At 40.1% G+C, this 16,024-nt stretch overlaps 1 long non-coding RNA gene across 1 annotated transcript; it reads right to left on the reverse strand.

Annotated features, from left to right (window-relative positions):
- Positions 1-157: 157 nt before the first annotated feature.
- LOC118427779 lies at positions 158-15,757 on the reverse strand. The gene is made up of 4 exons (XR_004832575.1): positions 15,615-15,757; positions 11,225-11,352; positions 6,242-6,304; positions 158-726 (listed from the first exon to the last, which is right to left on the reverse strand). It is a non-coding gene; the product is annotated as an uncharacterized LOC118427779 (long non-coding RNA).
- Positions 15,758-16,024: the final 267 nt, after the last annotated feature.

Here is a 16,024-nt window from a genome sequence, read left to right on the forward strand (position 1 = left end):
TAGAGGCTACTTTTGTTACACTACTTTAAGTTAGTAATTATCATGCAAACTCAAAAGACACAGTGACTATATAATTATATATTTTGTTTATTTATTTATTTATTTACTTTATCGTCAAAATCACAATGGAGGCAGAGACAAATAAAGGTGAATTTTCTCCTCGTCAACGTTTGATTTTCGCTACGCCAAGAAAATTTAAGTGCTGCAAACAAGATCAAGTGAATTTACAGTAACTGTATTTTACTAATATCAATGTAAGAGATAGTGTTTGCCTTTTGATTGACTAGCATAATGCATTGAGTCCATCATAATAATACGCTGTGGCCATGAAAAGACATCAAAAGTGAGCATTATTTGATGAACTTTTATGTGTGTCTGTGTTGAAGGAATTAGAGCTTTGATGTAATATAAAATATAACAATGTCGGTTCAGTTCATCATGCATGTTCTCTTGACGCTATACATCATAAAGAGGATTGTTTTGAGGGCTGAATCCCGTCAGGTATCACCGCTCGGTTCCTCTCTTCATCTTTACGACTACCGTGTCAAATTTGGAAGGCCGTGACTCCGGCGTCGGCAGCTTTCTTCAGGAAGCACCGCTGATTCAGAACTGACAGGGTCGCGAACCGCGGGCCGCTCTCTCCCCTCCGCTGACGGAGTCGCGAAGAACTGCGGAACGCTCGATAAAGAAGACCCCCTGATCCCATTTCCAAACCCTATTGAGCGTCTGACAACCAACAGAAGAGATAACAAAATATGAGTAACGGTTGCCATGCGAATCTGTCCCAGAGCATACTAATTACGCCTACAATGATGGGTAATGAATGGGGTAACCAAGTCTCCCCGAACAGTTGATAACAGCCACAAAGAATAATAAGGGATAGCATGTGAAAGCCGTACAAAAGAAAATTAGCTCCTATACATGGATATTTTTCCCTAACAACAATGAGGGGGTTGGGAGGCGAATACCCCTTCAATTAGTGAGCTAAGGCTGCACATAAAAGATTACAAGGCAAGCTAACAAACGCATTGTGCGCAGACACAAAGGAGACAAAGCCGATTCCTGCCGGGCGCTCACATTCCGGGGCTTCAAAAGCCCTTCGCTATTATCCCGCTGAATGGCGGAGCATGATAACTGCTCCTGACGGTCCCACGGGCGGGAAACCGTGCCCCGGAGCGGGCCTCGTTAACTCCCGCGCACCGAGCGCACGCGGATTGGGACCGACACGGGTCGGCCCCGGCGAATTTCATCCCGTGACGAGCCGGCTCCGTCGTGTCGCCCCGCGCAGATGGTCCGACCGCGATAGCGCCGTCACAAAAATACTTACGATAAGGAGACAGGGAAGGGAAAACAGTGGGGTCAGGCCATGAATGGCAGAGATCCCGGAGGTACAGGTGCCTGAGGGCTCGGCGACAATACCCGTAAAATGGTTCTGAGCACCAAGGCTTCAAATATCCCAATTCTGCCGCTAAAGACATCAAAAGCCGTGCAGTAAAGCTGTAGCATCCTGCCGCAGTGTTAAGCCGCCTTTGAAAGCCGGCATATTCTGCGAGGATTACTCAAGTACATCAGTGTTAAGCACTGCACTCCATACACGGGAGATAATATTCATTGAAAGGGGAATCCCGTCTATTCATCTGCGTCAATTTTTAAAGCCTTCACGCTCGGCGCAGCATTTGCGCCCAGTCTGAAGATCTGAGGCTGAGGGCTGTATAATAGAGTAAAACAGGCCGTCTCCGACCAAACTATAAAACAATCTATTGGCAATTTACACGAGCGGGAAAGGATAAAACGTTTATGGAATCACGTTTACAGCTTAATGCTTGCCTATTCAGGGGGAAATTCCTCTTAAGATTCTCGACATAATGGGAACAATGCGGCGCGCATTTTACAAGAAAAACTTTACGGTCCTCCGAGCTTCTGAAGATGCTGATAAACCCGAAACGGCGCTGACGACAGGATGTATCTCCTCGGAACATCCCGAGACATGCTAGTCGAGGAAAATGCATTTGTCTCACTGCTGACTGCATGGCGGGGGGAGAGATACGGCCCTGCAGCAACCTGTGTGCAGAAATGCAAGTCATTTACCGGCAGGGCTTGAAATACATGGATACATGGACGTCTTTCAACATCCCAACACAGTGCAGCCCTTAACCTATCAAGTCAACCTCCTCCTGTCACAAAAGATCTTTTTATCCTGCTACTGTAAGCTATGGAACTGCCTCCCACAGGACATTGTAGATACTAGAGACTTACAGAACTTCAAACTAACCGCTACTCGCCATTGTGCTGTATTGTAAAATGTTAGCACAGTTCAGCACAGCTGCTAATAATGAGGTGATGGACACAGCATAGATTTGAAAAAAATAATTTTTATGCATACCTGCACTGGTGCAGCTAACAAATAGAAAAGTACCTGCACCAGACAAATTTTACCCTCACCACTCTGAATTTAGGATGTAAAATTCTAATCTAATCTAAAATTGTTCAGGAACCATTGCTATTTTTTTCTTATATACTTTATGAGGTGGTAACAGACAATGCAGCTTAATAACAATTCACATACACCTACATCATATGACATTTATGTATAAAACCAGGGAGGTTGAAAATATAGATACATGGACCAGTGCAGGTGAGGTGCAGGTAGACATCAGAAATACCTGCACAGCTCCAATTTTACCTGCACTAACCTGCATTATGCAGGTGGTATTTCGAGCCCTGCGAGTCATTTACCGGCAAAGATTACTGCAGGTCTGCAGCTGTAGCTTCAAATGTGACGCTTTTCCTCATGCAGGAAAAAGAAAATTCATGAAAAACAGAATCTGATGCACACCAATGCAGTACTTGTTAAAAATGTCCTTTACTTTCTTTGATTATTATAGCTTCAATCTGATGCTTTTCCTTATGTAGAAAGACAAAATTCATTAGAAAAACAGATGCACACCCATGCAGCACTGGTTGAAAATGACTCAAAGTCTCTCACTTTCTTTGAATCTTTTATACTTTCAAATGTCATGCTTTTCCTCAAACAGAAAGATAAATATTCATAACAAAACAGAATGAACTGTAATGCACACTATTAAAATAAGCCAAAATTTCAATTTCTTTGGTTTGGATTTTGCATAAGATTTTCTGTAGCTGCAGATGTAAAGAGTCATGCACTCTTTTCAAAAGCGTTCAAAATCTTTACCGTTTTGTGTTGAAAATTTTCTTTATGGATTAAGTTAAGATCTGATCCCTTTCAACATGCAAAAAAACAATAATTATTCATAAAACAGATACACTTAAAAAAACAGCCAAACTCTTTCCATTCTTCGTTGAATGGGTCAAAATCTTTACTTATTTGTGTTGAATTCTTTATATCTTAAGGTCAAAATCTGATCCTTTTCAACATGCAGGAAAACAATTCATAAAACAGATGCACTTAAAAAACGGTCAAACTCTTCCATTCTTCGTTGAATGGGTCAAAATCTTTACTTACTTGTGTTGAATTCTTTATAACTTAAGGTCAAAATCTGATCCTTTTCAACATGCAGGAAAACAATTCATAAAACAGATGCACTTACAAAAACAGTCAAACTCTTTCCATTCTTGGTTGAATGGGGTCAATTAGTGTGACATTTTGGGACAATACAGGTAATTGAGCAAGGAATAATGCGGACTGAAGACATGCCGAGGTGCCACCTGGGCGCTATTGTTTCAGTAATCACTCCCAATAAATCTTGTAAATTGTTCTAAAGACGGAGAACAAAGGAGTTCTTTCAGCTCCAAATGCCGCAAAGATTAAAGCAGTTAAGTCTTTTTCTACCACGACTTTCTGGTTTGACAGGGGACAATTATTAAGGCTTCAGGTGGGCAGCAAGGTGTGAAAATTACTCAGATGGATGCAGGTATGAAAAGAATGGTTCTTAATTAGGATTCTTACGGACGTTGTCTCACAAATAGGACACTTAGGTGACTTGGGAGATGAAGCAGAAAGATTTAAAGCTAAGAATTGTTCAAAGGGAACAAGTGAGAGTGGGAATTCAAATGATAGTCTAAAGTTACAAGTAGCCATCCTTTCTGACTCTTAGTTATCTGCATGCAGAGAATTATAGAAAAAAAAATTATGCACAGATATATTGTTTTGTTTTTAATGTCCGTATCTGTCTTCATAACAAATTGTACCTTATCACTAGCGCTACGACCTGTACTTAGCTTGTTTGAGCACAAATGTACAATAAAGGTCATTCATTCAACAAAAGAAAGCATTTTGACATACTTTGTCATACCACATAAGGATTAGAAAAAAAACTTCTTTACACACTTCAGCAATTGTTTAAGCTTATCGAACAGCATTGGACACTTGTTCGAAGCAGTCAACACCAAATAAGATAATCTCAAACCACTTAAAGAAACATGTTTTTTTTTCCTAAATACTATTAGGTTAGCCCACTCTCACACCTTGTTAGGATGCTCAAGAAGCTTAAGTCAATTTTTCCCGCTGGTGTTTACAACTTATTACACCAGCACCAGTTGTTTTGCGGTTTAGGGATTTCATCCTTTGCCACGAGATTCTGTATCTTCTCTTTCTGTAGCAGTCATAGCCTCCGTTGCAGTGTTCGAACGGGGCTGGTTTTTATATTAGGGGGCAGGGGAGGGGGCGTTGGTTCGCAATTTTCAACCTTGGCTAGGTTCTCTTGTGCCGGGAAAGGGAGTTTGCCGAGGAAGGAAGTTTGCTAGGGAAGGGAGTTTGGGGCGAAACTTAACCTTCCATGGCAAAATTCCTTTCCCAGCAAACCCCCTAAAACAAAACCAGCCCTGTTCGAGGACTGCAACGGAGGCTCAAGCAGCCAGCGCTACAAGTCTGCTAACACAAGCTTATAGGGGGATTTCGTTACAATAGCACTCGGAAATGCTATTATCTCTCCTGATCTGGTCATTCAGTGTACACAAAGGTCCTGTTTCTCTCAGCAATTAGATTAATATTGCCAGCTTTTGTGGTCTTAGGAAAGCTTTATCTACTCAGGGGAGGCTGAAAGGCTGTGAGATTTGTTGGTGATTAGATTGCGGCTGAAGATATAGTGTTTCTGTAATCTAATGGAAGAAGGAAGGATACAGTCCACTGCTTTTAGTTTTAGGGTACAGGAGTTCTGGGAGTCCAAGGGTTTGAAGGCTATACGGCCTGAGTGTGTGACTGTTTATCTACATGTAGCCTCCTTAGCTAACTGGCTCTACGAGTCAGGCTTTTGGGGGGCTTACGTCATGATATGCTTTTTTTGCTGATGCTGTATCAGTTCTAAATGTGCTCTCTGACTGTTTCTTGTGGCCTAACCTCAACAAATATAGTAGGGACAGAAATCATATATGGCATCACGAAAATGGCACATTATGATCTTATAAGCCCTAAAAGTCCGGTGACTTGTAGAGCCTGCTATTAGATTTGGATACAGTTTTTCTTTTTGCTATCCAAGCTGCTGCCAAGTTCTTATTTATTTGGTTTAACGTTAGAATTGAAAGGGTTATAAACAAAAAAGAAAAGGAAAAAGAACATTCATAAGTGAAGTTTCAACAAGTTATCAAGTATCATTTCAACACAAAAATTTGCCCCGACATTTTTAAAGTGAGAAAACTAAAAAACAAACAAAAACAACCCAAACCGATCAATCTTAATTACTTCATATTTGTTGTAAAAACAGAAGTTCAGATTATTCTTTGTTCAAATTAGATAAATGCCATCTACTCCTGAATGGGACAATACAGTTCTTTCCAACAATAACTGTTGTGTTTTGGTTGACTGAAAGATCTAAAATTAGAACAATTGTCCATTTATAGATTTGCCTGAATAAAGCACATAACAAAGGTACTTAATGTACTTTTTTATGCATTAAAGCTTGACCAAAGTAAAGTAAGTAAGTAAAGCTCTGATAATAGTGCTATTTTTCTGTCAAGACATTCAAAGTTTTGTTTTCTCCCTCGGGAACCATTACATCATCACTTCCTGTAAACACCTGCTTAAAAGCAAGGCATTCAAACCTCTGATTCAACAGGTGAAAATTTACCTGTGAACCAAAGTCTATTCATCCAGGTGTGCTAAAAATTGCTAAGTGTGACTGTTCCAATAAGGGCAAAATAAAGAAGATACTATGGATCAATTGAAAGCAAATTCTAAAATTTGGACTGTGGTGACAATTGTAATCATTAGACAATGGCACTAGTTGTATATTGCCAGTTTATAAAGGATGTGCCTGTTTAATACCTTAGATCTTCCTGTATCATTCTTCAGGAACCAGTGTCGCCACAGCATTCTTCACTTAGTTACCTGAAATAGAGGAATAAGCAACTCTTTTAGAATACTTCTAACAATATCATAACAAAAACAATGAGAGTTCTAGGACTTAGTATATAAGATATAATCAATCAGTATAATACAAACTATTTTGAAGCCCAAATGAAAATGTGCAAAATGTATATGATCGCAAAAGTATAATGGAGTATAATGGAGTATTAACTAACCAGAATTTTGACATTGGAATGAGTCAAGAGTCATATAATTATTAAGACTAATTTTTGGGACCCAATCCTACACCACATAGTACCCTTTTTCCCAAGAGCTTATAATCTACCAGCATGTCCAGAACTTGAGCAATCAAAACAGGAAGTTCTGCTGCATTACCACAGCAAGTTGCTAGGGGGCCAAAATGTAATCACTTCAAAGCCTAATGAAGACCTACCCACATATATACCGAATATCAATACAATCCATCTTGGTATTTTAGAGCTATGTTGGTCTTTAACACACAAACAAGAATACTTTACTGAAAATATAACCTTCTACTTTAATTCTATCAAAGGTAAAAAAAGCTGCATCCACATATTCCCAAAGGAATTAGGCAGGGAGCATTAAAAAAAGAGCCAACCATTCAGTCTTGGCTGCAATAGCTTCCCAACGTCTCTCAGACTAACGTAATTATCCGACAAACAAGAAAAAAAGGAACCCTCTGGGTAATTCTGTTTCCTGATCCTTTTATTTACCCTTTAACACTAATCTGTTCCAACTTCCCAAAGAACAGACAGACAGGTCCTTCCCTTTTCTCTTTAATTGGCCCTGTAGTCAGCAGGCCATTCATAGTAAATGGTGCGGGTAGTGTTCTTTGTGGACTGATGCAGTCAGAAACAAAGGGCGTACAACATGTTTGCCCTGTTATTTAAACGTAATTAGGGCCCTAACTCGGTTTGTAGCATTTCTCCCACTCCCTGGCTCAAAAGGCTACGAGTCGAATAAAGGAGGAACAAAAAGGGGGTCAGGTGCAGTGAAAAATGTAGCCATATTTAGTTGGGATGCTACTTATAGGTATTGTGTATGCAAAGGGTGTGGGTTAAAGGGAAAGGAAGTGGCTATGGTGATGTCATCATTGGTCATAGATGTTTGAAAGATGAAGTCAGGACTGGGTTCTTCAGAAAACCTTTTTCTGCCTCATGTTTTAATTTCTTGCCGCATCATGCTACTTAAGTAGCCTGGGTACCATCCGGAAAGTAGTTTGCTCCAGCGTTTATTATACACTACATACAGTCCCTTCCGACGCTCTGATTTTATATATATAGTATATACAGTTGCTTCTCTGCTGTTTCAGAATGCGAAGCGAACATACATGTACTTATTAGGAGCAAACTACTACCCAGATGGTACCCAGGCTAACATCAGGCAGCATTTACTTGTTTTTTGTTTCAATAATCATAGCAGTTACATACAAAAAATCTTTCCTTTAAAACGATATTACCATATGTTGCATCAGTGTTCTAGCCAGCCTAAATTTTTTCCGTCCCCTTGATTTTGAATGGAAATCCTGTCGAAGGCGTGATGATCCTATGGGGGGTCCGAGGGTATGCTCCCCGGGATAATTTTGAAATCTCAACCGTCTGAAATGCTATTTTCTTTATTTTTTGACGGGCAAATTTTGCTGGTAGACTCAATTTGGTTCAATTATATCTCTACATGCCAATTTTTGTCCATCACAAGATGAAATGGGCAAAATTTTTGTCCGTCCCCAGCAGCAAAATTCCGTCAAAGGACGGAAGGACAGACGCTGGCAAGAACGCTGTGTAGCATGTTTCACACACATCTTCCATGGGAGCTAACTCTATTGTAGGTCGAACAGAGAAGTATGCCGTCACCCTCGGAGCCCTGAATGGCTTGTTTACTTGGCCCCCTCCCACGGTATGTTGCCGGACAAGAGGCTGGCGAGATTCCGACAATTCCGGAAAAGACAAGGTGTCAAGGAGGCTGAACAGGTGAACAGCACCAATGGCAGGTGTTGAGTGTTCTAAGTTTAAGACGATGACACCTTTTCTTCCAATTTACAGTCACACTGCCAATGGAAGAAGACCACTCAGGATACTTAGTTATTATTTAGAGATTAGGGGTGGGTAGTTACCGGTACAGAACTTTCAGGTAACTTTAAAGGTACAGTCCAGGTCCAGAGGATCAGGTCTAGGTCCAGACCTGAACCTGGACCTAATTGTTTGTGAAAACTTGTGAATGGGCAATACTCAAAACAATGGTCTATTTCCCTACAAGTACAAAGAAATCTGTTTAGTGGAGTATCCTATTTTCAGGCATAGACAATGCTAACTGCCTCTGTTAATGTAGACCAAATTTGACTGTAGAAACCTGGTAAAAATAACTATCAATTCTCCTCTATTTTTATCTTTATATTTCCTTGGGCCGGTAAGCCCAAAAACACATGAATGCCTGCCGGTATAATCTGTTAATTTTCTTATCAGTCCAAAATCTGGTCCACTGATTTTTGTCAGGTCTGTTTTTTCCAGACCGGTCGAGAAAGAAAGAAAAAAACAATTTTGTACAACACCGTACTGGTACCCACCCCTAATAGAGATTGCTTTCAGAACTTTATTATCAGAGAGAGACAACAAAAAAAGAGAAATGGCTACTCATTGAAAGAAAAATAATACTAATTGCCGGTAGATAACAAACATTCAGAGGATTCAATATTCTTTCTACACTATTCTTCTGAAATATGGAGGTTTTTCCGGTTATGAACAATTGTTAATTGGAAATCGAACAAACAGCTTTTTCTGGTTACATCAAAATGAATTGATCTTCCAAGCATTGAGTATCCTTTGCTGCTGGCAGTTTACAAAAATCAGCCCTTTAGACTTGCTCATTAATTTCTCAAAGGCAGAGCAACGTGTTGAGAGTGCGTCATCACAAATGTCAAGAATCCGGTTACGTGCGAGAAACAGTGTTAATGACAGCTGAACACAATAACTCCTTTAACCAACAAGCCTTTACCTCCTGTGGAAGAGACGGAAACGTGACTGCTTGTGAATGGGGAAGTCCCATCTTGACATTTCTTTTTTTAAGTTTGGATCCGGATAAAAGTTTCTGGGACGTCACTTGAGCTTCATCTCTCTACATGAAAGTATGTATATTACGTATATTCATGTGGGTAGATAGCCTGATTATATTGTGCTGCTACCGGTCCTTTGGACAATAGGTGTTTGATGACAAAGACTTGTATGCTGGAGGAAATTACTTAGGCCCAATCTAGACAGTTTTTATCCGATATCTGTGGAGATGTCGAGAGGGATCTGGAACGTTGGGGGCGGGTCACCCGTGGCTCTTGCAGTCATAAACAGCTATATAGACTAATGAGCCCGCATTATATGCTAATGAGCCCTCCCAAAGTCGGGCGCATCTACACGCGCACGGAAGCTGTCGGGGACCCCTGCTAAGCTATTGGGGACCCCTGCTAAGCTATCGGGCGAATGCTCCGGACCTTTTGGGAGAAATTCTGCCGATATCTTAATGGCGATATTGCAGTACGCTGAAAAAAAGCTGTCGGCGAGAGGTTGTCGGCTCGCCGATATCGGGAAAAAATGTGTCTAGACCGTGCCTTACTTACTTAGCAGCTCCCACGTCATGCGACGCATTATGCAGTTGAGAAATTGAGCCTCCTAAATCGGCAACATCATCAACTGACTTGAAAGTTGTTGGTAGAAGTCGTTAAACTGTAATATCCAACACAGTTGGACTCACCCAAATTTTCGTATTGCATTATAGTATTGCAGTATAAGAGGTCCCGGCAAAAATTACAAAAATAAAACCACTGGGAAAATTTTTTAAAGATATACAGTATACAGCAGCTGTTTCCATGTGTAACACCAAATTTCTACAACATAAAGCTAACTATTGTAGGTAAACAATAATGTCATGTATCAATGTCCTGGTCAAGACCTTGATGGCTTCCTGATGGACTGTCAAGCTGGTGACTGTGTTTGTAACAGCTGTGGACTTACAACTGGATAAGTTCCGTCAGTAGGCACCGGATAACATTTAAGCTTATGTCTTACCTGGAACACGATAATGAGGTAACAATGTGTTGAAACAATGTGTTGACTTTTAGTCATTTTATGAGTAGTTTGGCAATTAAATCAGTGTCTTTCCACCTGTGTATGACATAAATAAAATATAAAATGGTGCATTCTGTATCACCCACAGACCCAGCCCTCCCGCGGGTCGGATCACCCAACGACCAATCCGCCCCGCAGTCAGGCTGTTGTCTCGGGTGATACAGAATGCACCGTGTTGTATTCTATGTATACCATGGTCAGACGATATTGATATATGCGCTTTGATATTAAAATGATGTAATCAAATATTATAGCTGTTCAGACTATTTCAAATTGTTCCAAAAACTAGCAAAAGACAACTCAAGGTAATCAATGTGTCAGTGGGGAAAATTATCTAAAGGACCACCAAAAAGTAGTCACATTGGCCAAGTAGACCTTTAAAATTGTAGACTGAGGTGGTCACATTGTGAAACTTTTATAGAGTTGAGGTGGGCACTTGTACTAGCAGGTTTGACTGCAACATGTCAAAGTTCAGTTCAGCAATATAATATATCATCTGCCATTACATTCAATCTATCTGTTTCATATCGATACATCAAAACACAGATTTGATTTTGAATTCAGGTCTCCAGACATATGATATAGTACTTGAATGACATCATCAAACTTGACAAAGAGTCTGTCTGACCATCCTGTCAATCATCCTGTCACCGTGGGAGATGTTAGAAAAGTGAAAGTCAGTTCAGCACACTTTCACCTTATCACCGAACAAGCATGACCAACTGTTACACTGTAGTAAATGATGGATCCTTGGTGCAACAAAAGCAGAAGAGTCCATCCAAAGACATTGTAAAGAAAGAGGGATTACCTGGCCAACGTGTAAAAAAAAAGCCTGACAACTCTCAAAGCTCCAGCGCACAGAAAGTTGGAGATTTCAAACTGGATACCCCTTTTCTTCTGGAAAACCAACTGTGATAACAGAGAGTTCTATCCCACCTGCAACAAAAAGGAGTAATATATCGTTAATCCATCTTCAACGTTGACAGACAGCAGAGCGAAGGGCAGCCCAAAGAGGGTTTCTATAGTAATAAAGGCTCTCTTTTATGTGGCGTGGTCTTTCAGGGGAGAAGCCAGGGAGATAGGTTAGGTTTGTGTGGGCCCAGGTTCTGACAAAGGCTACGGCGCACTATGCGAGTCTGATACGAGAAATGGACTCCGCTTTCAAAGACACCTGCCAGCCGAAATGAATAAATCCGGGACGCGGCCGTGCTTAGGCGTACGCAGTTTATCGCCGGTGGACGATCTAAACTGTTTCTTCACGTCGGACGGACAAAGGCGAGGTCATTTTTATTGGAAAAAAGGAAGTGATAAAAGGTGAGGGGAATGAAAGGAAGATATCTAGCACATCTTAATAGACCCGGCACCGTCCATACGTTATTATGAGCATGATTTACGGATTGCTATGGACACCTTATAGAAAAGTACCAAAATTTAGAAGCAAAAACTAACACACAGACGTGTAGAAACTACATGATAATGATCATGACATTCCTAGGCCAAATAAAGGAATATATTTTGATATAACTAAAGAAAGACAAATGTATTATACAACTATCTAACAATGCAATGTGATATATGACCTTGAGCTTTTACACCTACACACAAAACTACAAAGGCACCTTGAAGAAGAAAATATTACCTGGCTTATGCAAACAGAAGATATATGATCAGATCAAAGGCCAAAAGTTAAGATTTCTTTTTACCCAAAGCACAAAAGGCATTCTCAGAGGAGAAACTCCGACCAATCATTCTTGGTACCGTTGTAGTTGGTTGAACAGTCAAACCCAACCAGCAAACCATCTGGCACAGACAACCACCACCAGTCACAAGTTATGTCAAAACAGTCCCATCCAATATCACCATGTTAAGACACTTAGATGCTGTACAGTATGGTTGAAAACTTTTTATTTTTGGAGATGGCCAAACATAATTTCAAAATGTCCTCCAGAAAATCAAATCAATATGGCCTAAGCATTGAGAATGACACTGTGAAAAGGTGGTTGATTCATGTGGTGCGGAAAACCATCTGGCACACCAACCACCTCCAGTCACAAGCCACATTGAAACAATTACATCCAATATCACAAAGTTAGGACCCTCTGATTCAGTCATTAGACAAGCAACTGGACTTTTGGAAACGGTCAGACATAGTGCCCACTACCTTTTGTGTCAGCGACACTCTTGTCTGGGGCAACACCCCCCGCCCACCAACCATTTTCCACCCCGTCCCTTGAGTGGTTTTTTAAACCAGGTTTGACTGTAAGGACATGTTGATTTAATTATATGGATGACATCCTCTAGGGACCCAAAAACTGATGCGAGTAAATGAATAAAAAAAGTTCAGCCCCCAAAAAGTAGTGATTGGGAAGGTAGAACAAGTGACTGAAAACACAGTATGGTACACCGGACAATAGATCCTTCATTTTCATTCTTTCATCACATTTTCTTCTATGAACTTGGAATTGACCATGCCATTCTATGATATTGGACTATTTTTTGCATCCTACGGCATTTCTTTGCTCATTTTGCAGTTGCTTTGTAGGATTTACAGTATGTTAGAAAACTTTTTTTGGGAAACAGCTGAAAATTGAAGCGCGCTCAGCCATCCATATAATGAAATCAACATGGCCAACATGTAAGCATTGAGAATGGCACTGTGAGAACACGGTTGATTCATGTGGTGCTGAAAAGATTGTTGCTATTGCTGTTGCTATCACATCATCTAAAGGATGGGAGGATCGAAGGGATTTTAATTTCCTGGTCTGGTAATACACACATCAAGTCTGATGTCTTCAGTCAATGTGCAAGTTCAATGAAATACATCTTGAACATTTTTTAGACTGGAAGACGTTGAATGTATGAAAGATGTCAAAAGTGTTTTTGCCAACTTCAAGTAATAGGAGTACTACTTGTCTCACTTGCATTTGATGCTATTAAGTTTCAAACCATTACATTGGAAAAATTGTCCCAGAAGTTTTAATAAGGTAATATACACTTATTCATTGATGTTTATTTGTTGCTTTCATTTGTCAATCTAATACATTAAATTTACTCAACTGCAATAAGAGTAAACTGTTTTACTCACACTATGAATTTGGTTCAGAAGATAAACTTGTCAGTCCTAGTCTGAACACTGTGACTGTAAAGTTGTAATTTGTTAATTTCTAACCCCAACGGAGCTGTAATACACCGTATGACTATGACTGACTGACTGACTGACATTAATACAATTTTGAGGAGAAAAAATAGATCAAAGGGAATCAATACATTACTTAGTGAAGTAAATATTTCAGAATGAAATATATTGACAACTGTGTTTGATGTATAACAAAACCAGCAAAAAAAATATCATCTTTAATTTACAACCCATCCACTTATCCCTGCAATGTGATTTCTTGTAGACTCTTGTAGACAAGGACAATGGCACAAAGGACGTCTCGTTCCCAATAAATAACCCAGGATTCACAGGTGTTTAGCTTCAAAAGTGCTGTTGTTCTCTTAGCTCGACTGGAGGGGAAAATATATAGCGTCATTCACTTATCAGCCCCAGCATTGAAAGATATGAAAAATTGCATAAGCCCCCTACAATGCAAGTTTAATATCAAGCTGGTTTTGATTGACAGCTAACACAATAACTACGGCGTCCTCTCATAGGAGGCAGTCTGTAAGCCGGAGATAGCGGCGCAACAAAAATACGCAAAAGGCCTTTTTAGGCAAAGCCATGCGGTCTTTATGTGGATGAACATGTATACAATTTCAGTTACAAGCCATTACCCATTCATACCACAGCACAATGGGATTTTTCAACAAAAAATTTGTTGGACAAAGGGATTTATTTAACAAAAACTTCTTCAATAACAAGGAATGAAAGACGGCCTGTATATACGAGGTATCGTTCTAACGGTGCTTTATTGTAATTCTGATGTGACAAATGCGCTGTTCGTAGCTTGGTGACACTTCACATAACTGGTTGATATGGAAACACAGGGATAACAAATTTTTCACAAACTTGACAAATGACAGATTGCACAGAAACTTGCATGCCTTGTATAACAAGCCTTACAGGCTTTGAAATAGGAAATGTTTGATATAGCCAATGTTATGTATCAATTCTGAATAAGTTGATTATGAAATGTGACTGATAGTTAGTCATTTTTGTCATGTCATGTGCACTGAAAGACATTTTAAGTACACCAAAATTATGTTAAATATGTTAAATTTCTACTTGAAGGTGCTTATTCGGCAAGAAAATTCTGAAAAAGACACAGCATTTTTCACGACATTATTGTAGACAATTGGAACGATTACAAGAACACTAGGAAAGAAATGTGAACAGTCACTTGAAAAAGCATTGCTTCAACTGAGGATGACTGCTAATTTGACTTCTACACAAAGGGCTCAAATCAGCAAGACTAGAAAGGAACCATTTGCAAGCAAGTGGCATAATGTTACCTTCACATGGTCTTGCCTAAGAAACTGCTGGTTTCTTCATACTCAAACACATTCATATGATTCTGACCAGCCCCTCCAGCTCTGTCCTGCCACTTGCTACATAATATAAAAGAAAAGCTCCAGTAGCTATGGCAACAGCCATCTGGTCTAGGTCGTTGACCTAATTTGTTTGGAGAAGAAGATGAGGAAAAAGAAACAGAGCAAAATGTTTTATTTCCCTAAAGGTAAAATATGATCATACAAAAGACAGTATTTCTTTAAACTTGCATTTTTAGAGTCAGAAATAGAGCCAAAGAATCTAAGAATTCAAAGATAATTTTCACAGGAATCAAGATTTTTTTTTAAATTCTACAATCCCCTGGACTCAAAATGGACTAGCCCTAACTGGATTAGTCCTCCTTTCAGCAAATCCAAGAAGAGTCCAGTCTTGTTTATTGACAGAAGTGTCAGCGCTATAAGTATGGCTTAACCCCGCCGACCCCGAGCTCAGTGGTACAGCCAGGTTTTCCGTAGGCCGGTCTGCCTTCTGGTGACAAATCCCCCATTCAGTCTGATCCCGGGCGTGACCACTCGGACTAACTGGGCAGAGAAAAGAGCCCTGTATACATACTTACCCTAATCCCTGGAATAACATCTCTACACAGGCTTGTCATGGATCTGGGGTTATGACAACATTATAGGCTCTTCTGGGAGTAAAAGAAGACACAAGCCTAGAGCTACCTTTCATGCCCAGTGTGTGGACGCACCTGTGCTTTAGCTTTTGGGCGGGAAGCTCTCCTCTATGACACCATTGACGCCATCATCGCATTGTGATCAGGAAGAACTTCTAAGAAAGAGCAGCTCCCCTGGTGACATATGAATCAGGAACCATTCATATGTGAAGGCCAGCTGCAGACCTGAGCCAAACCTGAGCAAAACACCTCCATGTTAAAATCCAAAAGCTACCTGCACAATACTATCTTTTTATTTTCTTTCACTTGTATTCTATAAAAAGACAATGACCTTATAATGCTCTTAGTACAGTGAAACCTGTACTTAGTGATCCCCTCGACATAAGGACTGCCTTGCCAATATGACCACTTTTTGGTGGTCCCTTAGAAGATTATTTTCCCACTGACACAAGGGTTAAGAATCCTTTCTTCCAGATTTTATCGAT

Source organism: Branchiostoma floridae, chromosome 12 (genome assembly GCF_000003815.2).
Source record: "Branchiostoma floridae strain S238N-H82 chromosome 12, Bfl_VNyyK, whole genome shotgun sequence".
Taxonomy (NCBI): Eukaryota; Metazoa; Chordata; class Leptocardii; order Amphioxiformes; family Branchiostomatidae; genus Branchiostoma; species Branchiostoma floridae.